We start from the raw sequence: 23,985 nt of genomic DNA, 5'->3' as shown, positions 1-23,985 counted from the left end.
CAGTGTGTGTGCCTGCTGCCTGGCTGTGTCCAGTGTGTGTGGGTCAGGATGTGTCCAGTGTGTGTGTCTGGTGCCTGGTTGTGTCCAGTGTTTGTGGGTCTGGCTGTATCCAGTGTACGTGTGTGGATGTGGCTGTGTCCAGTGTGTGTGTGCCTGGTGCCTGGCTGTATCCAGTGTGTGTGTGCCAGGTGCCTGGCTATGTCCAGTGTGTGTGTGCCAGGTGCCTGGCTGTGTCCAGTGTATGTGGGTCTGGCTGTGTCCAGTGTGTGTGGGTCTGGTACCTGGCTGTGTCCAGTGTGTGGTCATAGAATTTACAATGCAGAAGGAGGCCATTCGGCCCATCGTGTCTGCACCGGTTCTTGGAAAGAGCACCCTACCCAAGGTCAACACCGCCACTCTATCCCCATAACCCAGTAGCCCCACCCAACACTAAGGGCAATCTTGGACACTAAGGGCAATCTTGGACACGAAGAGCAATTTATCATGGCCAATCCACCTAACCTGCACATCTTTGGACTGTGGGAGGAAACCGGAGCACCCGGAGGAAACCCACGCACACACGGGGAGGATGTGCAGACTCCGCACAGACAGTGACCCAAGCCGGGAATCGAACCTGGGACCCTGGAGCTGTGAAGCAATTGTGCTATCCGCAATGCTACCGTGCTGCCCTGTGTGGGTGTGTGGCTGTGTCCAGTGTGTTTGTGTGGATCTGGCTGTGTCCCGTGTGTGTATCTGTGTCCAGTGTGTGTGTGTGTGTCTGGTGCCTGGCTCTGTACAGCGTGGCTGGCTGTGCGAGTGTGCGGATGTGTGTGTGTGTTGCTGTGTCCAGTGTGTGTCTGGCTGTGTCCAGTGTGAAATATGGGCATCAATATAGCAGAACAATTTGCTTTCTACGAATGAGTACTCCCCGAAGCGGAAATCTAACGAAATATATGGCTCTGGTATATTTGCAAAGTCACATCAAGAGCTGAAAGACTTCACATCCTTATCAATCTCCAATGGACACCTCCCGTCCCCCTCTCGCCCTCGACCCCCGCTCTTACCTGCTCGGAGTTGTTGCTCTGGAGTCCAAGCAGTTTCAAATTCATTCTTTCATCTGTAGAAATCCTCGGGAGTCGGGAATCATCTCCTTGCGGTTGTCTTGAAAGTGCCAAAGGAAGAGGCTGTGGATTGTCAGCGCTGAGGTTATATCCAGTAGCTGGACAGTGCTGTGACCGATAAGCCTTCTTTTCTCCCTCGATCTGAACTGATCACAATGTTTCAGGGGTTTATTTTGTGTTGGGCTGGAATCCCAGGTCAGGGGGTGACAGTCTGCAGACACTCCAGCCAGATGGGGTTTAATCGGATACGCAGTGAGGATCTATCTGTGTGTGTGTCTGGCAGCAGTTTGAGATCTCTCTCCAGGGCGTCCTGTCTATGACCATCAGGGGACCAGGGTCTCCAGTGAAGCCTCCGGTCGTGACACTGACTGCATCGAAAGTGACCCAGGGCCCATCCCACACTGACAAAATCCTCATTCCAATGTCGCCTGCCGCACGCCACACTCATGACAGCTTCGCATAACTTCCTGCTTTCCAGATGTGCAACAGGTTTGAGTCCCACCCGTAGACAAGGGGGCGGAATGGTCCCCCAAAACCGCAGCGACACGAGTATGGGAACAACACCTGGAAACAAACGGGGACAGGGCCCGCTTCACAGGGGGAGACCCCCTGATCTACTGATCTGTTCCTTTAGCATCGGAACAGCTTTATCACAGGGACAGCTGATCAAGCTGCAGCAGCAATCCCCGCCACTGCAGGAATCTGTGTGCTTGTTGATGCAATAGTTAACGATTTGAGCCACTACCTTATCATTGGTGTCAAGAAACAAAGTTGCTTATTACATATAGGAAGCAGGAAATGTTATAACATACGTTTAAGATAAAAGTATGAAACCTGGCTATTAACATTTATCCGACACTCCCATTACACTTCCTTGACTATACATTTTTGATTTGATTTGATTTATTGTCACATGTACCGAAGTACAGTGAAAAGTATTTTTCTGCGGCGGAGGGAACGTACACAGTGTGTGTGTGGCTGTGTCCAGGGTATGTGTGTGTATATCTGTGTCCAGTGTGTGTGTGTGTGTGTGTCTGGTGTCTAGTAGACAAAAAGAATTATTGACAAAGTACATCGACAACCAGTGATCGGTTACAGTGCGGAACCAGGGCCAAACAAAGCAAATACATGAACAAGAGCAGCATGGGGCATCATGAATAGTGTTCTTACAGGGAACAGATCAGTCCGAGGGAGAGTCGTTGAGGAGTCTTGTAGCTGTGGGGAAGAAGCTGTTCCTATGTCTGGATGTGCGGGTCTTCAGACTTCTGTGTCTTCTGCCTGATGGAAGGGTCTGGAAGAAGGAAAAGCCTGGGTGTGAGGAGTATCTGACAATGCTGTCTGCCTTCCTGAGGCAGCGGGAGGTGTATACAGAATCAATGTGGGGGTGGAAAGCTTGTGTGATGCGTTGGGCTGAGTTCACCACACTCTGCAGTTTCTTGCGATCTTGGGCCACACAGTTGCCATACCAAGTAATATTGCAGCCAGATAGGATGCTCTCTTTGGCACATCTTTTTTTTAAAATAGTCTTTATTGTCACAAGTAGGCTTATATTAACACTGCCATGATGTTATTGTGAAAATTCCCTAGTTGCCACATTCCGGCGCCTGTTCGGGTACACAGAGGGAGAATTCAGAATGTCCAAATTGCCTAACAAGCACGTCTTTTGGGACTTGTGGGAGGAAACCCACGCAGACACAGGGAGAATGTGCAGACTCCACACAGACAGTGCCCCAAGCGGGAATCAAATCTGGGACCCTGGTGCTGTGAAGCAAAATGCTAACCACTGCGCTACTGTACCACCCACTTTTGTAGACGTGAGAGAGTTGACTCAGACATGCTGAATTTCTGTAGCTTTTGTAGGACGTAGAGACATTGTTGGGCTTTCTTGACTGTTGCATCAACGTGAGTGGACCAGGACAGACTGTTGGTGATGGTGATCCCCAGGAACTTAAAGCTATCGACCATCCCCATTTCAAAGCCATTGATGTAGAGGGGGGGTGGTCATGCTACTCTTCCTGAAGTTGATGAGCAGTTCCTTAGTTTTGCTGACATTTAGAGAGAAGTTATTTTCGGTACACCATGCAACCAAGTGATCTATCTCCCTTCTGTAGTTTTTGGCATGTTCTGAGGTAGTGAAAGATTAGTACAGGTCTTTCTTGTGAATATAGATATTACATATACCAGGCAGATATATAGAAACATACAATACTGTAGATGGTGCAAATCTGTAACAAAAACAGAAAATGCTGGAAATACTCCACAGGTCAGGCAGCATCTGAGGAGGGAGAAACAGGGGCGGGATTTTCCGTTTCCAAAACTTTGTTGATGCTGGGAGTGAATCGGTCAACTTCTATGACAACTGAATTGGTGCCGGACCTGGAGCAAGTCATGATCCGTTAATGGGCTAGCACCGGCACCACGTGGAACTCAATTGATTCCAATGAAAAACGGTGTCTAGTTTGCCGGGGTCGGGTTTGCCACTCGAGAGGTTGACAAGCTGCAGCCACTTATTAGCATCCCACTCCCCACACACACTCATCCCAGCCGACAAGATGGCAGCACAGAGAGCGGCACTCCAGTTGAAGAATGCAGAGCTCGAGACCCTGCTGGATGCCATGGAGGTGGGGCGGATCACCCTGTTCCCCAGGATGGGAAAGAGGCTGCCATCCACCACCATATACGGCACCTGGGTATGGCATGACAGAGGTCGTGAGCCCCACCTCCAGGACCGGACAGAAGTGTGGGAAGAAGCTGCACAACCTCCTCAGAGCAGCCAGGGTGAGTAGGCAGCATAATGCCCCTGGCATAAACCCCCGTCCCACACCTGGAGGGTGACCAAACTCCATTGGCTGACAGTGTGCACACTGTTGTGTTGGGTGCTCTGGATCCGTGGAACACATACAGGCCACCAACACTTAAAATAGTGCAACACTATTTTATTAAGTTAGAAACTGTTGAACATACTTTCACTGTGGGATAACACGATGTTAGATTAAACTAAAGACCTATGCCTGTCCTAAGCAGTCTATGCACTCAGCACATGGTGATGATCTGTGCTGTAAGCTGTAAGCTCTGTCCTTCTGAGAGGCTGCATCCCGAATGAGCGGGAACTCTGATGCCCCCTGTCTTTATAGTGAGTGTGTTCTAACTGGTGATTGGCTGTGGTGTTGTGTGTATTGATTGGTCTTGCTGTCTGTCCATCAGTGTGTGTGTGTCTGCACCATGATATACTGGTGTATATTATGGCATCCCGCCTTTTATAAAAAAATGCATGTGTGTGGCAATAAATAATGTATGGTGAGAATGTTCCGAACTACATGTGGGGTGTGAAGTTATATTTACAGGACTACGTATATGAGAACTAAGCTATTTACATGGGAAGGTGCCTGGTGCAGAGAAGCAGTATGCAACAAGAGTAACAAGATCAACACTATATACAAACCAGGGAAACGATCAAACAAAGCAACAAAACAATTCAGAGAGTCCATAAGTTCGCAAAGTTCATAAATTTAGTCTCTGAGGTGGGCGACAAATTCTGGTTGACCGCCTCAAGGGTGGGTCGAGAGCCGTCGGTTCAGGAGCGGGATGGACTGCGTCAAAGTCAGGGGGATGCAGAGTGACAGGGAGCTCTGCATAGTCCGTGGCAGGGTCAGCAGGAGGGTGAGGCAACACTGGAGGATCACGTGGCAAGCGTGGAACAAGACGAAGGGCGCATCGATTGCGGCGCAGAATAGAGCCATCCGGTAGACGAACCAGGAACGAGCGGGGGGCCACCTGCCGAAGGACAACAGCGGTTGCAGACCAGCCACCATCTGGAAGATGGACGCGGACGGCGTCATCTGGAGCCAGAGCAGGGAGATCAGCTGCAAGGAGTCATGAGCCGCCTTGTGTTGTGCACGAGACAGCTGTATCCGGCAAAGAACCGGAACGTGGTCGAGTTCTGGGACATGGATGGACGGCACCGTCGTCCTCAGGGTGCAACCCATGAGTAACTGGGCTGGCGACAGGACAGTGGACAGTGGGGCAGAGCGATAGGCCAGCACGGCAAGGTAGAAATCGGACCCAGCATCAGCAGCCTTGCATAGGAGCCGTTTGACTATATGGACTCCCTTCTCCGCTTTACCGTTGGATTGGGGGTACAGGGCACTGGATGTCACATGGGCAAAATTGTACCGCCTGGCAAAGTTGGACCATTCTTGGCTGGCGAAGCAGGGGCCATTGTCCGACATAACATGCCACCAACACTTAAAATAGTACAACACTATTTTATTAAGTTAGAAACTGTTGAACATACTTTCACTGTGGGTTAACACGATGTTAGATTAAACTAAAAGACCTATGCCTGTCCTAACCAGTCTATGCACTCAGCACATGGTGAAGATCTATGCTGTAAGCTGTAAGCTCTGTCCTTCTAAGAGGTTGCATCCCGAATGAGCGGGAATTCTGATGCCCTCTGTCTTTATAGTGAGTGTGCTCTAACTGGTGATTGGCTGCGGTGTTGTGTGTGTTGATTGGTCTTGCTGTGTGTCCATCAGTGTGTGTGTATCTGCACCATGATATACTGGTGTATATTATGGCACACGCTACCACCCTGCACAACATGTCAGCACCCACACTGCCCGCCATGGTCAGGTGCTCTATTCACAAAGGCCACCAGCTGCCCACCCCCTCTGCTGCACAAGTCCGACTGCCTACACTGTGCGCTTTCTGTCTCCCCATCCACCCACCACCCCGGCGAAGGCAACGCATAACCGCAGAGAAAGAGAGAAGACCAAAGGGGGAACTGCCAGACCTGTGGCCCCTCACCATCACGGAGCAGCAGGCACTGGACCTGGAGCCCGAGAGAGGCCAATTACCAAGGTGGGAGCCCCCGCTGAATTGCGGTGTCTCACCACCCCCGCATCCTACCTCCTCCAAACCACCCACCACCCCAACCCGCGAACCAATTTGGTTTCGTATCTTGTGTTTTGCAGGATCACCTAGCAATGAGGCGGGTCCTTCTTGTGTCCCCCGGCCCCAACTCCAAGCGGCATCCTGTTAAAACAGTACCTTCCGAAAGGTGTATTAAAAGTAGAGAGAAGTTTACTGGAGTCTTCTGCATTTGCCAAAAACCTTGAGACGAATCAAGTTTGGTAAAAATTCTGGCATTGGCCATTTCTGCAGTAATATCTTCCTTCTTTGGTATTGGATAATGCTCTCTTTTTATGTTTCGATTGAGATCCTTTGGATCCATACAGATTCTTATCTCACCTGTAGGTTTCTTCATGCAGACTAGGGAGCTAACCCAGTCAGTAGGTTGAGTAATCTTTGATATGTTGCTCTATTTATTTATCTCGGTGAACCACAAGCCTTCCCTTATATCGATCAAATGACCACAAAACCAGTTAGTTAGTTCAAAAGATGGTTTATTTACATACACAAGAGCTATCTCAACATGCAAACACAATATCTACTACGAGTTAAACTACACCTATCAGCTACAATAACCAGTACTTAACTTCAGGGCGACTGGCACTGTGCAAATGGATAAAGGCCTTTCTCTGGATTTCACTTGGCTGGTTCGAAGAAAGTGGCTCTGTCTCTGCTGGGCTCATCCGTCAGGTAGCGATCGTTGATCTTGAACTTAACTGGCTGTTCCTGCTGCAATTGGGTGGCATAGGCCAGATCCAAGAGAGACAGAACACATGACTGTGCTCTCTTTTATCCCTCTGGGATTTCACGCTCTTTGGGGCGGTCCTTAACCTTGGACCCAATAGTTCGACAGGGCTCTGATCACTCTCTTCGATTTCGGCCAATAAAGGGGTGGCTGCCTTGGTGGCTGGGCGGGTCCTTAGCGGTCATTGACCTCGGCAGTTGTGCTTTCTGAGTCAGGGGTGGCGCCGATCAGTCTGTGGCTGTACCGGTTGCTTGATTGGAGTCCTATTGTCCTGGGAAAATGGGCCATTAAAATGTAAACGAGCGGGGTTTTCGGTCAGATCTGGTTACCTGTGTTTTAGATACACATGGGTTGTGTATCTGTCTGAGTCCTGGGTTGGCCATAATTCCCATGGTCCTTTGCAGGTGGCTACCGATATGATACCTTGAACTTGTAATCTTGAAAGATCAGCCTTTAGTCTGTCTTTAAGAGGAGCAGGTCCATGCTAGGTGGACGGATTATCGATTTGGCATCCTTCTTCAGTTGAATTGTGTACTGAAAAGGTAACATACCCATACCTTGAAATACATCAGGGTATTCCTGTGAGAGTTGTTTTTAAAAAAAATCTTTTTATTGGCATTTTCAAAATTATGTACATTGCTGTTCGTTTTCATTTATTGTACAGTCACAAAGGTTCCTTCTTCGGTTTCTCTATTTACAGCTGTTGCCATCTGGCTGGCTCAGCCTACAATCCTCCCTATCCTCCCGTCCTGCTCCTCTCTCCTTGACCCCCTCCTTCCCTCCTTTTTCACTGCTGTTCCCCATTTTCTCTTGATGGATTTTGCTACCTCACCTTGCCCCCCCTCCCCCCCCCCCCCACCCCCCCCCTCCCCCCCCCCCCCCCCACACTCCCTGGTCCTCCCTGTAAGAGTTGTTGATTGTCATCTTTGAGCATTATCGACTGACAGGTATTCAAAAAAATTTGTTGAATGAGCTTCAAATCTTTGCACGCTTGAGCTCCAAGTAAAGATGAACAAGTATCATTTACTATCTTGAATCGTATTTGTTTTTGAACATCCCTGTTTGTGACACTCAGGTAACACGAACCATATGAGAAAATGGGATTGCCATTATAATCTCTTAATGAGCATTCTGGAGGTATCATTTCATGATGACTTTTTATCTTGGACAAGTCCTTGGAATTCAAAAGATTCACCGAGGCACCTGTGTCCAGTTTGAAAGTAATTGGAATTGTGTTAATGTACACAGTAGTCATCCATTCTTTGCTAACGACAATGAACCTTTGATCTTTCGTTTCTTGAGGATCCTGTTTATGTTCTTGATAAGCTAGTTGGCTCTGTTGCTTTAAAATGATTCTTGCTTGCTTGCAGATCATTCTTGATGAATGATTCAACCACACCAACGAAGAAAGTATTTTCTAATGAGAAAATATTATCATCTTCCATGAAATCTTCTTGTGTGTTGACTTCTTTTTTGTCCACAGCTCTCACTTTGTAGTATTTTGTCTGTGCAGGAAGAATGTAATTTGCGAACGATTGACACTTAAAAGCATAATGGTTTAACTTCGGATATCTTAATTAGCGTTTACCAAAAGCAGGGCAGTTTCCCTTTAAGTGGGCGTTGCCACACTTGTGATGCGTAATCACGTTGTCGTCATGACGTATTAGTGATGTACACGCATACGCAGACTTCTTCTTCGACGTCTCCCATTTCTGTGCGTAATACGCATGTCCAGAGCCCGAAAATGCTTGCGAAGGATAGCTTCCGTTCCTCACAGTCTTCTGCTTTGACTGAGGCACCATTTTGATGTTCTCTGCCTTGTGGTAGAGATTCACTTCGCTACAACTTGATCAACTTTTGTCCTTGGGATAAAATGCGAAATACTGACTTTTGGTCTGTTCCACGGAGATGCACTTATCAATCGCGATTTGTAATGTGAAATCATTTTGCCGCATTAATGCTTCTCTGACAGTATCATCAAGTATGCCATAAACAATCTGGTCTCTTACAAGTGAATCATGTAAATCTGCATAGTTACACGTTTTAACTGAGAGTTTGAGATCAGTGATGAAATTATTCACCGGTTCACCAACTTTTTGAACTCGTCTGTGAAATTTTAAACGCTCTAAAATTTCATTGGTCTGCACCTTGCAATGTTCATCGAACTTCGCTACAACTTGATCAACTTTTGTTTTATCTTCACCAGCATTAAAATTAAAGGAATTGAAGATTTTGATTGCTTGCTGTCAAACCAGGAACAAAAGTAAAGCAATTTGTCTAGTTTCTGGTGCAGCACTCAAGTCACGAGCTTCTAAATAGAGTTGAAACTGTTGTTTGAACAATTTCCAATTCAAATTTAAATTACCAGTGGTTTTGAGATGTCTTGGTGCTTGAACTTGGTCCATTGAAAAGTTGGTTTTGTCGAAGTTGCGATGACCTCTGTGGTCGAATAGTTGATTCCAATTTTGTTTTTTAAAATTCTGAATCTTCACTAGTCTTTCTTAAAAGCTTAAATCTCTCTGGTATCATGTTATATTACGTAATATATATATTACTCTTTGAACCAGCCAAGTTGATGAAATAAACAATAGTCGTCTTTTAAAGATGAACTAATTTGAGGGCAGCAAGGTAGCAAATTGGTTAGCACAGTTGCTTAACAGCTCCAGGGTCCTAGGTTCGATTCCCGGCTTGGCTCACTGTGTGGAGTCTGCACGTTCTCCCCATGTGTGCGTGGGTTTCCTCCGGGTGCTCCGGTTTCCTCCCACAGTCCAAAGATGTGCAGGTTAGGTGGATTGGCTGTGCTAAATTGCCCTTAGTGTCCAAAAAGGTTAATTGAGGTGACTGGGTTAAGGGGATGGGGTGGAGGGTGTGTGTGCTTGAGTGCCGGTTCCAAGGGCTAGCGCAGACTTGATGGGCTGAATGGCCTCCTTCTACATATAGAACATAGAACATAGAACATTACAGCGCAGTACAGGCCCTTCGGCCCTCGATGTTGCGCCGCCTGTGAAACCACTCTAAAGCCCATCTACACTATTCCCTTATCGTCCACATGTTTATCCAATGACCATTTGAATGCCCTTAGTGTTGGCGGGTCCACTATTGTTGCAGGCAGGGCATTCCACACCCTTACTACTCTCCGAGTAAAGAACCTACCTCTGACATCTGTCTTATATCTATCTCTCCTCAATTTAAAGCTATGTCCCCTCGTGCTAGACATCACCATCCGAGGAAAAAGGCGCTCACTGTCCACCCTATCCAATCCTCTGATCATCTTGCATGCCTCAATTAAATCACCTCTTAACCTTCTTCTCTCTAACGAAAACAGCATCAAGTCCCTCAGCCTTTCCTCATAAGATCTTCCCTCCATACCAGGCAACATTCTGGTAAATCTCCTCTGCACTCTTTCCAATGCTTCCACATCCTTCCTATAATGTGGCGACCAGAATTGCACGAAATACTCCAAATGCGGCCGCACCAGAGTTTTGTACAGCTGCCACATGACCTCATGGCTCCGAAACTCAATCCCTCTACCAATAAAAGCTAACACACCGTACGTCTTCTTAACAACCCTCTCAACCTGGGTGGCAACTTTCAGGGATCCATGTACATGGACACTGAGATCTCTCTGCTCATCCACACTGCCAAGAATCTTACCATTAGCCCAGTACTCTGTCTTCCTGTTATTCCTTCCAAAATGAATCACCTCACACTTTTCTGCATTAAACTCCACTGCACTGTAAATTCTATGATACTAATTTAATGAGTAATATAAATAATATTCTGTGAGACCTTTGTACTTAATACTCAACTTGTAAAAGAAATAAAATCCAGTAAAGATAACTAACTAACTATTCAATGTAATAATGAAATAACTTGGAACTTCACTCTCTCTCTAGCTAATCTATGTCTTGTCTGTTCACTCTCCTGAAGCTCACTCTCTAGGAAAGAGTAGGAAAGTCTTTCTTATACCATCTGATAGTGAGACATTGAGTCTACATTTACATACATTGATCATGTATATTCATATACAGAGATCACTACAGGGGCGAGACCCACGTAGACACGGGGAGAATGTGCATACTCCACATGGACAGTGACACAGGGCCGGGATCGAAACCGGGTTCTTGGCGGCATGAGGTAGCACTGCTAACCACTGCACCACCGTGCTGGCTATGTGTTTTCACATCAACACAGATACTTTAGGGTTGATATTACTGATCTTGTGGCCCTGTTTCCCCATGTCGCCAGAACTTGACTCACACTATGTGATTTTTAAAATCCTTTCATGGCAATGTGCCCATCGGCTGGCAGACACGGGGAGAAAGTGCAAACTCTGCACAGGGAAGGAGGCCATTCAACCGATCAAGCCTGCACTGACCCTCTGAAAGAGCACCCTACCTAGGCCCACTCCCCCATCCTATCCCCATATTCTTGTAACCCCATCTAACCTGCACATCTTTGGACACTAAGAGGCAATTAGCACGTCAAATCGATCTAGCTTGCATACCTTTGGACTGTGGGAGGAAACTCATGTAGAAACAGAGAGAATGTGCAAACTCCACACAGTCACCCAAGGCTGGAATTGAACCAGGGTCCCTGGCGCTGTGAGGCACTGTGAGGCAGCAGTGCTAACCACTGTGCCATCATGTCACCTTTACATTTCAAAGTTACAAATTTACATTCCACAAATTTGATTTGTGGAAGTATCTTTACCCTCTAGACTCACTTCTATTTTATTTTTCTTCACATCAGTGATTTGTTCCCCCCTCTTCATCTAAGACAGCTCACTCTTTTGTAGATGATTTTGACTTACAATCATCAACTTCCTTTAGATTATACTGTTCTCCAATTTCTTCAATATCTCCACATCTGATGTAAATCTAAATATAATTACTTTTGATTGCCACATCTTTAGTTCTTCCATATTCAGTGGCATTTTTAAACGTTACTATCTCCTCTGGCCTGAAATAGAACATCCAGGTCTCCTTCTTTGATAAAAGTGCTTCAAGAAACTCAGTTTCTCTGTAGTGCTAAACACAGTTTAGTGTGGAAATCCTGAAGTTGCTATCTGGCACTCAGGGATCTGCCACAGGCTGTGCTGTCCTGTGCCCCCACCTCAGCCCCGCCCCAGAGACAAGAATCATTAAAACCAGAAGGATCTTCAACTTTCCTGCTCCAACATGCTAAAAATCTCTTTAAAAAACTGCACCTTGTTCAATCAGGTGTAACCAGGTTTTCAATGCCATTGCGACAAATAAAATTTGATGAAAATCAGAACTGGCCCTGCAAACATTGTTTTATATTAGTGGAGTTCTGTTAAGTGATTCATTTGTAATTTTTTTAACTATTTTCTTTTAACATCATTTTTAACAAGGTTTTTTCTCATGATATTTCAGTGTCCTCTTCTTCCCCACATTTATGTCCCAATTTTTAATTTGCTCTTCTATGATCCCTTTGGAGACTGATAACTTTAAAAAATATATTTGAATTCTGGCTATCGATTGAAAAAAATCACATATCAAGATGTCAAATTTTAAGACATTTACTGTAATAAACAAACTAAAAGCAAAAGAGACCAAAAACGAGACTTTTGAAGGCAGCTTAGGCTTTAAACTGCAGAACAGTTTCCCTATTTAATTTTATAAAATAACTAAAAATCCTTATTTTACATTGTCCCTTAAATTAACATTTTATTCTCCCGGATCAAGTGCAAAGTTATGCTCTGCTCCCCATGGCATGCTTCCTTTTTTTTCTCCCAGCTGCACACCTTCTAATCCCAGAATTGACTTTCACTCCATGGGTTACACTGGATATTGTTTCTCTCTAGTCCATACTAGGTAAATCTTCCAGCCTCTTTTGTGCCCTCATAAACTCAGTTTCTTAAATCTGAGCAAGAGCTGCCAGCTACATTCTGTGTGGTGAACAATGTGAACAACATTTTATCTGCCTCAGATGCAGAATTGTCTCCCTCTATTTTCTTTCTCTCTCTCTCAAATTCTTGCAGACTGATTTGTGTCTGTGCATTTCAGGAAAATCACAAGAACCCTGTAACCTGATGCTACAATGGTTTATTGTGATTGTGATTTGATTTACTTCTGATTCGATTTATTGTCACATGTACCGTAATACAGTGAAAAGTATTTTTCTGCGGCCATGGTACGTACATAGTAGACAAAAAAAGAATAATAGACAGAGTACATCGACAAATAGTACATCGACAAACAGTGATTGGTTACAGTGCAGAACAAGGGGCCAAACAAAGCAAATACATGAGCAAGAGCAGCATAGGAATTTGTGAATAGTGTTCTTACAGGGAACAGATCAGTCCGAGGGAGCGTCGTTGAGGAGTCTAGTAGCTGTGGATAAGAAGCTGTTACTTTGTCTGGATGTATGGGTCTTCAGACTTCTGTATCTTCTGCCTGATGGAAGGGTCTGGAAGACGGCAAAGCCTAGGTGTGAGGGGTCTCTGACAATGCTGTCTGCCTTCCTGAAGCAGCGGGGGGTGTATACAGAATCAATGTAGGGGTAGCAAGCTTGTGTGATATGTTGGGCTGAGTTCACCACACTGCAGTTTCCTGCGATCTTGGACCGAGCAGTTGCCATACCAAGCTGTGATGCAGCCGCATAGGATGCTCTCGATGGCACATCTGTAGAAGTTTGTGAGAGTCGATGCAGACATGCCGAATTTCTTTAGCTTCCGGAGGAAGTAGAGACACTGTTGGGCTTTCTTGACTGTTGCATCAACGTGAGTGAACCAGGACAGACTGTTGGTGATGGTGACCCCCCCAGGAACTCAAAGCTATCGACCATCTCCACTTCGGAGCCATTGATACAGACAGGGGGTGTGCCATGCTAAACTTCCTGAAGTCGATGATCAGTTCCTTGGTCTTTCCGACATTTAGAAGAGGTTGTTTTCGGTACATATGCAACCAAGTGATTTATCTCCCTCCTATAGTCTGATTCGTCATTGTTTGAGATACGACCCACCACAGTCGTATCATCCGCAAACGTATAGATTGAGTTGGAGTTAAATCTTGCCACACAGTCATGTTTGTATAGGGAGTACAGTAGAGGACTGAGCACACATCCTTGCAGGGTCCTGGTGATGAGGACTATTGTGGAGGAGGTGCTGTTGCCTATCCTGACAGATTGCGGTCTGTTGGTGAGGAAGTCAAAAATCCAGCAGCACAGGGAGGGGTCAAGTCCAAGTTTGCAGAGTTTGATTCAGAGTTTTGTTGGGATAATGTGTTGAAGATGAAGCTGTAGTGTATGAACAGCAGTCTCACATAGGTATCCTTGTTGTCGAGTTGTTCAAGTGTTGATTGTAGAGCCAGGGAGGTAGCATCTGCTGTGGACCGGTTGCGATGATAGGCAAACTGCAGTGGATCGAGACCGTCTGGGAGGCTGGCGTTGATCTGTCTCATGACTGGCCATTCAAAGCATTTCATGATAACAGATGTCAGGGCCACCAGTCGGTAGTCGTTGAGGCAGGCTACCTTGTTCTTCTTTGGTACTGGTGTTATGGTGGTCTTCTTGAAGGAGGTGGGGACCTCGGAGGAGTGAGGTGTTGAAGATGTCTGTCAATTCACTCGCCAGCTGGTCTGCGCAGGCTCTGAGTGCTCACCAAGGGACTCTGTCGGCGCCTGTCACTTTCCACAGATTCACTTTCAAGAAGGCAGCTCTTACCTCTGAGGCTGCAATAATGGGTATGGGTGTGTCCAGGGCTATTAGGGCGGGTAGCACTGATGCATTAGCTGACTGCTCAAGGCGGGCATAGAACTTGTTCAGTTCATCGTGGAGGGCAGTACAGTAGCACAGTGATTAGCACAGTTGCTTCACAGCTCCAGGGTCCCAGGTTCGATTCCTGGCTCGGGTCACTGTCTGTGTGGAGTCTGCACATTCTCCCTGTGTCTGCGTGGGTTTCCTCCGGGTGCTCCGGTTTCCTCCCACAGTCCAAAGATGTGCAGGTTAGGTGGATTGGCTGTGCTAAATTCCCCTTAATGTCAAAAGGTTCGGTGGGGTTATTGGGTTACGGGGATAGGGTGGAGGTGTGGGCATTGGTAGGGTGCTCTTTCCAAGGGCCAGTGCAAACTCAATGGGCTGAATGGCCTCCTTCTGCGCTGTAAAGCCTATGATATAACTTCATCTGTAATCAAGAGGAAACAGTGATCAAGTAATGTCACATACAATTTATCAATGAGTGCAATTCTCTGAAAAAAGGCAATGTACTAAGGTACTGGGTGCTGCAATGAAATAGAGCTGGAGGAAGCCGAAACATTTCCAAACCAAACTTGTCAAGCAAAAATTTCCAATCTCTACTGGTTGTAAGTACGCTAAGTGAAATAAGTACCTTCTGCACTGTAAATTCTATGAGGTCAGGAAATCTCAATTAGGCTTTCATTGGCGAGAAGAACACAATATAAACTTTTGCTATCAAAAAAATACTACCATTGATGTAACCCTTTTCATGACCACTGGAATGCCATTCACAGCCCATGAAGGATTTTTGAAGTGTAGTCACTGCAGTAATGTAGGAAATGCGTCAGGTAATTTTCACACGGAATACTCCCACAAATTGTAATACGTTAATCATCAGATAATCTGTTTTGTGACATTGATTGAGGAATAAGGAATACATTTTGGTCAAGACACAGGGATAATAATAATCTTTATTGTCCCAAGTAGGCTTACATTAACACTGCAATGAAGTTACTGTGAAAAGCCCCTAGTCGCCACATTCCGGCACCTGTTCGGGTACACAGAGGGAGAATTCAGTATGTCCAATTCACCTAACAGCACGTCTTTCGGGACTTGTGGGAGGAAACTGGAGCACCCGGGGGAAACCCACGCAGACACAGGGAGAACTTGCAGACATCCGCACAGATTGTGACCCAAGCCGGGAAACAAACCTGGAACCCTGGCGCTGTGAGAAACACTGCTACCCACTGTGCTAACATCCCTTCTCTTTTTCGTAATCGTGCCAGCAGGCAGACGGGACCTCAGTTGAACATCCCATCTGAAAGATGGTACCTCCAACAGTGCAGCAGTCCTTCAGTACTGCACTGGAGTTTTAGCGCTGCTTTTTGTGCTCAGGCTTTGGAGTGAGTCTTACCATTTCAGCCAGCAATGCCAGAAAATGGCTGATTTGTGAAATATATTTTTCACAGAACAGGGATTGCTTCTTATATGTTGTCATGAGACAGATTCTGAAGACTTGAGAGGATTTTTAATCTGCATTCAGTGATGTTTCCCCTAAGGTGTGAATGCTGACATTCCCTCACAACAACAATATAAAAGATAATTTTCAAAAATCAAGATGGCTTAGTGCTTTTTTTATTTAACCCTTTCTAAAAATGATGGTCTTTGTTGCTTAATAGATAATCAAGCTCATTTTTACAAACGTACCAGGGGCATTCTGGAGTGAGTTCTGCCTCTGGCTGCATTTTTTAGGATGTATTGATGATCACTCTTTATTTAGAGTATGCATTCAGATGATGAATAAACAGGAAAGCAGTCTTTGTATTCCTGAGATGAAGATAATAGTGTGGTCATGAGTTAGTCAAAGAGCAAGAAGGGGATAATCAAAAAGAAATTGAGAAAATATTTTTGATACATAAACATTTTAACAAAACAGAAATATCCAAAAGAATTCTTATTTAGCTATTTCTCCATTTCACCTTCTGTGTCTCATTCATATTTCTGTGCACCTTCTTTCAGTGTCTATCTAACTTTTTGTTTAATCATGACTTTAAGCCTTCTTTCACACTATGTTAATGTAGAAAACTGGTCGTCTCTGACCTACAGCTACCAATTCAGAAAGAGCCCTGAATGTAGGTCAAAATCATGTACTTGCAATGAAAATGCAGTGGGACTCAAGCTAATCCTAACATGAGCTGCAGCTATTGCATTTCATCACTTACAAGATGAAGGATTGTGACAATCATTCTCCCATCTCCTCCAGTACATGGAGGCATTCTTTTTGCTCCTCATCTTTCTGGTTCACGCTACCAGTCTTCTTCCCTCACTTTCACACAGTTAATACCGCTGACAATTCTCTTTCATCATTGGAACATCCCAATGCACCGTACAACCACTGAATTACTTCTTGAAATGGAACACTGAGGTAATCTCTCATGTTAAACAATGAGAACTGATGGGGCCTCAGTTTAACATCTCAGCTAAAAGATGATGGGCACGATTCTCTGTCCTGCCACACCCGTTTTCTGGTGTGGCACGCCCCGCCGGTAGCGGGATCCTCCGTCCTGCCAGCTGGCCAATGGAGTTTCCCATTGTGAGCACCTCCATGCTTTCAGGAAATCCATGGGCGTGAGTGCACTGCCGGCGAAGCGGGGGGTTCTGCCGACGGAGAATCCAGCCCGATATCCTTTCACAGTGGAGCATTCTTTCAGTACTAGAATGAAGTGACAGCCTAAATTATGTGATCAAGTCTCTGGAGTGCTGGTTGAGCTGACTCAGACTTAAGATAGCTACCACTGAGACGGGACTCACACTTTCACACATGATTATCAGTCCTCCACATCTCATCATAGATTATCATTGAATTTACAGTGCAGAAGGAGGTCATTCGGCCCATCGAGTCTGCACCGGCTCTTGGAAAGTGCACCCTATCCAAGGTCAACACCTCCACTCTATCCCCATAACCCAGTAACCCCACCCAACACTAAGGGCAATTTTGGACACTAAGGGCAATTTATCATGGCCAATCCACCTAACCTGCACATCTTTGGACTGTGGGAGGAAACCGGAGCACCCGGAGGAAACCCACGCAGACACGGGGAGGATGTGCAGACTCCACACAGACAGCGACCCAAGCCGGAATCAAACCTGGGACCCTGGAGCTGTGAAGCAATTGTGCTATCCACAATGCTACCGTGCTGCATCTCTACAATTATCCCCTCCACCCTGACACCCACATAATTATACTGACATGCTTCTATGTATTCCTCACCCTTTAGGTTCTCCTCTTCCCCTCAGTTCATGCTGAGAAATCAATAAAATTCCAATAGGACTAAACAGGGTAGATGTGGAATTTGTTCCCACAGGAAGTAGTTGAGGCCAAGACATTGTGGGTGGGATTCTCCATTCCTGAGACTAAGTGTTGACGCTGGGGCAGGATTTGAGGACTACTACGACAGCAAAACTGGCACTGCACCTGGACCGATCCAGCGACCGTTACGGGGCTAGCTGCTGGCGCCACATGGAACACGACTGATTCCATTGGAAAACGATGCCGGATTTGCCGGGTCCGTGATTGAAACTCGGGAGGCTGGCAGCCGCATATGCACACTGTACTTCCCACACACACTCATCCCAGACAGCAAGATGGCACTGGAGCACGTCCATCCCGCTGATGGGGCCAGAGGGAACCTAGCAGGGGGGGACCTGGGGGTACACTCATACAACCCATGGCACTAAGTTCACAGTGGGCTGTTAGCGGCATGCGCAGCTGCATGGCTGCCTTTCCAGCTGCGGCAATGGTGTTCCATGCTCGTCCACCAGACCCACAGCCACCGCCTGGCCACCACCCACTACTCAGTCTGGCTCTGGCAGAAGCTCCCTGACCAGTGGCATAACTGTCAGCAAACTATGGCAATGTTGGACACTTTCCGTATCCCCTCTCTCTCCCTCAGCAGCCACAACGCCAGTTTCACGATTTTTAAAAGCACAAGTGAACCGAGGCATTGGGAATTCCCCCCAGTGGAGGTGGAGAATCGCGGAGGCCCCAGAGAAGACCGGGTCAGGCCCGCTAATGATATGCAAACGGCATTCACTGTACGTGCAGAGTAGAGCGCATTGACGCCGCTATCAAGGCAACAGAAAATTGCGATTTGGCGTGAACCCGGCGTCCGTCCCGATATCGGCATCAAAACTGATTCTCCACCCAATCGCCTTTCCTGATTTTGGCGTCAGCTGACGGAAAATCCCGCCCTGTATGTTTTCAAGAAGCAGTTAGACGTAGCACTTGGGGCGAAGAGGATCGAAAGATAGGGGAGAAAAGCAAGATTAGACTCTTGAGTTGGATGATTAGCCATGATCATAATGAGTGGCGGAGCAGGCATGAAGCACTGAATGGCCTCCGCTTGCTCCTATTTTCTATGTTTCTATGTTTTAATGCTGAGTTGTGTCTCCTCCATGCCGTTATCATAGGTATACATCAATTGCGAAGCACAGCAACAGGCATTCGGCTCAATGTGTCTACGTCTGTGTCTATGTTCCATATGCGGCCACTCTCGCTCATCTACATCTAACCATTTATTCCTTTCTCCCTTCTGTGCTTACCAAGATTTCCCTTAACTACATCTGTACGTACGATTTGCCTCAACTACTTCTTGTTCTAGGAAGTTCCACATTCAACCCATTCCGAGGGAAGAAGTTTCTCATGAATTTCCTATTGGATTGATTGGTGCTTATCTCCACAAATGAAATCAATTTGTGAAAACAACACATTTCAATCGATAAATCAATCAGCTCTGTGTGAAAAGCTGCATCTGGTGCGTGTTTTCAAGAGGTGGGAATTGTAATAACACAAAATGAGAATGATACTAACATCAATAGTGTGAACATTGTAGATTGTTCAATTAATATCCAGCAGTAATGTTCCAAGCCTTGTTGCTAGGATTTTTTTGTTTGCATTTTCTGTGGATAAACACATTAGCTGATGGCCACTGATCTCAGCAGCACGACCAAGAGAGAGGTTGAAACACGTTCATAATCTTCAAATCCTATATCAGTTCAGCCTTCACTTTCTGGATGAAAGGAACTTCAGCCTATTCAACTTTTCCTGATGATTATAACCTCTCAATTCTCGCGATTTCTCTTTGCACCTTCTCCAATGCCTTTAAGTTCTTTTTACAACACAGAAACCAGTGCCGTGTACAGTCATCCCAAATGTTGCCTAATCATTGTTCAATATACGTTTCACATAACTTTTCTACTTTTGAGTGTAATCCCACTCTCTCAATGAAGCTCAGTGCTTCGCTTGCTTTTTATAGTTTTATTAACCTACATCTCTACTTTTAATGATTTGGATATCTGGGCACCCAGATCCCGTCGCTCCTCGATCCCATTGTAGGAATATGTGGCCTTCATATTCTTCTGACCAAAATGCGTCACCTCACACTTATGTTGAGATTCTTTTGGCAATTATGTGCCCAGTCTACAAGCTTATACTGCATTGTCACCATTGCCAGCTCCTGCTGTTGTCAAGCTGTGGTGAGATTCCTGATGACATAAAGCTATCAAGCATTCCCTGGAGGAGTAGTGACAGGCAGAAATGCCTGAGTCATAGCTGGAAGCAGCAATGAGAGACAGAGTTGGGAGCTATGCTATTTCTTCACATGTGAACAATGACTGTGAAATGTAGCTAGTTCACAGCTTATAGACATAAGAACATAAAGAGTAGGAGCAGTAGTCTATAAGACCCTTCATGCCTGCCTTACCACTAAATAAGGTCATGGCTAATTTGATCTTGGCCTTAACTAAACTTTCCTCTGTTCCTCATAACACCTGACTCCCATATAATTCAAGATTATTTTCCATCCTTGAATATATTCATTGACTCAGTGATAGAGTCTAGTTGTATTCATATAGGTGCTAGTTTTCTGAAAATATTTTTATTGTCATTATTTCACATTTTCTCCCAAATTTACACCCACCAACAATAAACAATAATCAGTAACGAATGCAATGTTAATCCCCATATTAATAACAACAATCCCATCCTCCCACCAAACCCCCAAACAGCATCTCGCATGTTAACATAAACAAATAACAAAAAGGAATCAGGAAGCACCCATAGTCACAATTAACACATAAAGTCCCCCTCCCCCCAACTCTCCCAAACCCCCACCCCACTAATGTTCGATGTAATCCAATTCTCGAAAGGGCATAATGAATAACACCCCTGAATTGTAGAACCCCTCCATCCTTCCCCTCAGTTCAAATTTGACCTTCTCAAGAGACAAGAATTCTAGCAGGTCCCCCCCGCCACACCAGGGCACAGGGTGGAGAGATTGATCTTTTACTGCTCCGATCATTCGACGGTGAAACCGTGTTTCCTCCCTTCTTCACAGCTATTTTTGGCATCTTTTAGTGACTTATTATATTTTTCTCTTCTTTCTTCAGTCCTAAAATAAATAAATAATACATTTGAAAAAAAAAAAAAAAATGTTTTTATTTTCAAAAATCAAAAAATCTCTTCCCCCGGGACTGGACTTCGAACTTCTCAAACATCCATTTTCAACGGGAACCACCCGATGTGCTCTGCTCCCCCTCTATATCGCGTCCTGGATTCGGGCCTCGCCTCATGTCAAGCTCCGCCCCCCCACTCTCACGTCAGGCTCAATGCCCCCTGCTCCTCCGACCGCCGGACACTCCCATGGGGCTACTCACCGTCTCCAAACCGGCCCGAACCTGGCGCCCGTCCCTCAGGCCCCAAAGGCTGAAGAAACCTAATTAAAAAAAACAATGGGGAAACCCCCGAAAAAGACCGGGATATCGCTGACCGGCGGGAGTCTCTTCTCAACGCGGCGCTCCGCTCGCGAGGGCCACCGGAAGTCCATATAGGTGCTAGTTGAATGCATTTAGCTAAGAGGCAAAAATATTAAAATTGTCTTTATTGTGGGAATCCAGTCATTGTCTCATATAATGAGTTAACCATTGTATTCCAGTATATTCAGCACTAAGAATGTGTTGTTCCCTGTCTAATTAACTAATCAGTTACAGCAAAGTCTCCACCAAGCTGTGTGACATGGCAGGTGTGAGAAATATCCAGTAATTTTCCTAAGACAGCGCACGCAGACACTAAGCTAGTTAATAATAAATCTTTATTGTCACATGTAGGTTTACATTAACACTGCAGTGAAGTTACTGTGAAAAGCCCCTAGTCACCATATTCCAGCGACTGTTCGGGTACACAGAGGGAGAATAAAGAATGTACAATTCACCTAACAACACGTCTTTCGGGACTTGTGGGAGGAAACCAGAGCACCCGGAGGAAACCCGCGCAGACACAGGGAGAACATGCAGACTCCGCACAGACAGTGACCCAAGCCAAGAAACGAACCTGGGACCAAGGAGCTGTGAAGCAATAGTGCTAGCTTTGATAGGCACCAGTCATTCTTACGTCATGTCCAATGTTTGATTAACAGATCATCCTCTAAATAACAGACATTCATTTGAACAAACCAAGAAGTCGCAGTTGAGAATTAGAAGCCAATGAATAACCAGAGATATAGGGCAGGATTCTCCGACCACCCACCGGGCTGGAGAATCGCTGGGGGGTGGTGTGAATCCCGCCCCGACGCCGGCTGCCGAATTCTCCGGTGCCGGGGTTTTGGCAAGGGCAGGAATCGCGCCGTGTCGGTCGGCGGCCACTGGCAGTGGCCCCCCCGGCGATTGGCCCGAGGTGGGCCGAGCGGCTGGTCATTTACGGCCGGTCCTGCCGGTGTAAATCAAACCAGGTACGTAGCGGCGGGACCTGGCTCTGCGGGCGGCCTGCAGAGTCCTCGGGGGGGCACGGGACGACTTGACCCTGGGGGGGGGGTGCCCCGATGGTGGCCTGGTCCTCAAGCAGGCCCACCGATCTGCGGGCAGGCCTGTGCCGTGGGTGCACTCTTTCCCTCCGTGCTGGCTTTTGTCAACCTCAGCCATGGCCAGCGCGGGGAAGAACCCCCCTGCACATGCGCTGGGATCACGCCAGCACACGCTGGTGCTCCCGCGCATGCGCCAACACACGCCGGTTGGTGGAGGCCCTTCGGCGCTGGTTGGCATGGCGCCAAGCCCTTCCACACCAGCTGGCATGGCGCCAACCCCGCCGGCATCGGCCTAGCCCCTGATGGTGCGGAGGATTCCGCACCTTCCGGGCGGCCCGGCGCCGGAGTAGTTCATGCTACTACTCGCCGCCGGTATGGCCCGTCCCACCGGGTAGGGGAGAACCCCGCCCAAGAATTCCCTTAAACAAAGGACCCCGTGGTTGAGGTCTTTGTTCCTGAATTCTTGAATCATGGGCGGGATTCTCCAATCCCGCGGCAGAGTGTTCACGCGGTCGTAAATGGCGTCGCGTAAACGGTGTGAACGGGCTGCTCCCACGTCTAATTTTGGCCCCTACAGGGGGCCAGCACAGCGCTGGAGCAGTTCCCGCCGCTCCAGCTGCAGATCCCGGTGCGAACAGTGCGCCGAGGGATCCGCGCATGCGCAGTTATGTCGGCGCCAACGAGGACATGCGCAGTGGTACCGGCACCAACGCACGCATGCATAGTGGCCTCCTTCAATGCGCCAATCCCGACGCAACATAGCGCAGGGCTACAGGGGCCGGCGCGTAGGAAAGGAGACCCCAGCCACAGAGGCCAGCCCACCGATCGGTTGTTTCCGATCGCGGGCCAGGCCACATCGGAGGCCCCCCCAGGGTCGGACCCCCCCCCCCCCCCCCCCCCCCCCCCCCCCACAGGCCGCCACCCAAACCTTCCACGCCGAAGTCCTGCTGGTCCAGAGCAGGTTAGAACGGCGCTGGCCGGACCCGGCTCTTTTCCTATGGCCGCTCGGCCCATCTGATGGAGAATCACGGGCTGGCCGCGTAGAGCGGCCCGCGACCAGCGCCAATGGCGCTGATTCTCTGCACTGCGGAGAATCGCGTGCCAGCATCAGGGCGGCGTGGCTCGTTCGCGGGGATTCTCCGGCCCGGCGCAGGGCTGGGAGAATCCCGCCCAGATATCTGTTTATTTGTGTTGAATGATTTCCTTTTGTGCTTTATTCTTTTTGCCGTGAGCTTGACTTTTTAATGTATTGTTTGATATTTTTTGTTTCTAACTTTTTATTTAGTTCTTATTCAAATGTATTCAAGTACGCAATTAACAATAATAAAGTTGTATCTTTGACATCTCCCACCAACTGGACTACCGATTCTTATTAGAAGGTAAATTATTGTCCCACATTCATCCTCCACGGCTCTCAGGGATGGACAATTCTGAACATTCACGACCCCTGAGAGAAAAAATTCCTCATCATTTCCGTCTTAAATGGGAGACCACTTATTCTGAATCTATACCTCCTACCTCTTTATTCCCTCTCAAGGGGGATCACCCTCTCAGCATTTCTTCTGCAAAGCTTTCCCAGAATTTTAAGTTTCAATTGGATAATGAGTGGAGCACAGCCTGTTCAATCTCTTTTCTAAAATAATCCATTCCTGTCAATCGAGATTTCTTGAATTGC

At 46.9% G+C, this 23,985-nt stretch overlaps 1 protein-coding gene across 1 annotated transcript in view; it reads right to left on the bottom strand.

Annotated features, from left to right (window-relative positions):
* Window positions 1–1,657, bottom strand: part of LOC140428874 (uncharacterized) — a 216,318-nt gene extending 214,661 nt beyond the window's left edge. Inside the window, exon 1 of the mRNA XM_072515524.1 lies at window positions 1,044–1,657. The gene's annotated coding sequence lies outside the window, so the exon portion shown is untranslated. The remainder of the gene's footprint in view (window positions 1–1,043) is intronic.
* Between the last annotated feature and the right edge of the window lie 22,328 nt (window positions 1,658–23,985).

This window comes from Scyliorhinus torazame, chromosome 8 (assembly GCF_047496885.1).
Source record: "Scyliorhinus torazame isolate Kashiwa2021f chromosome 8, sScyTor2.1, whole genome shotgun sequence".
Classification (NCBI taxonomy): Eukaryota; Metazoa; Chordata; class Chondrichthyes; order Carcharhiniformes; family Scyliorhinidae; genus Scyliorhinus; species Scyliorhinus torazame.
Note: the sequence above shows the minus strand (reverse complement) of the source record. Positions and strands in the feature narration are given on the sequence as shown.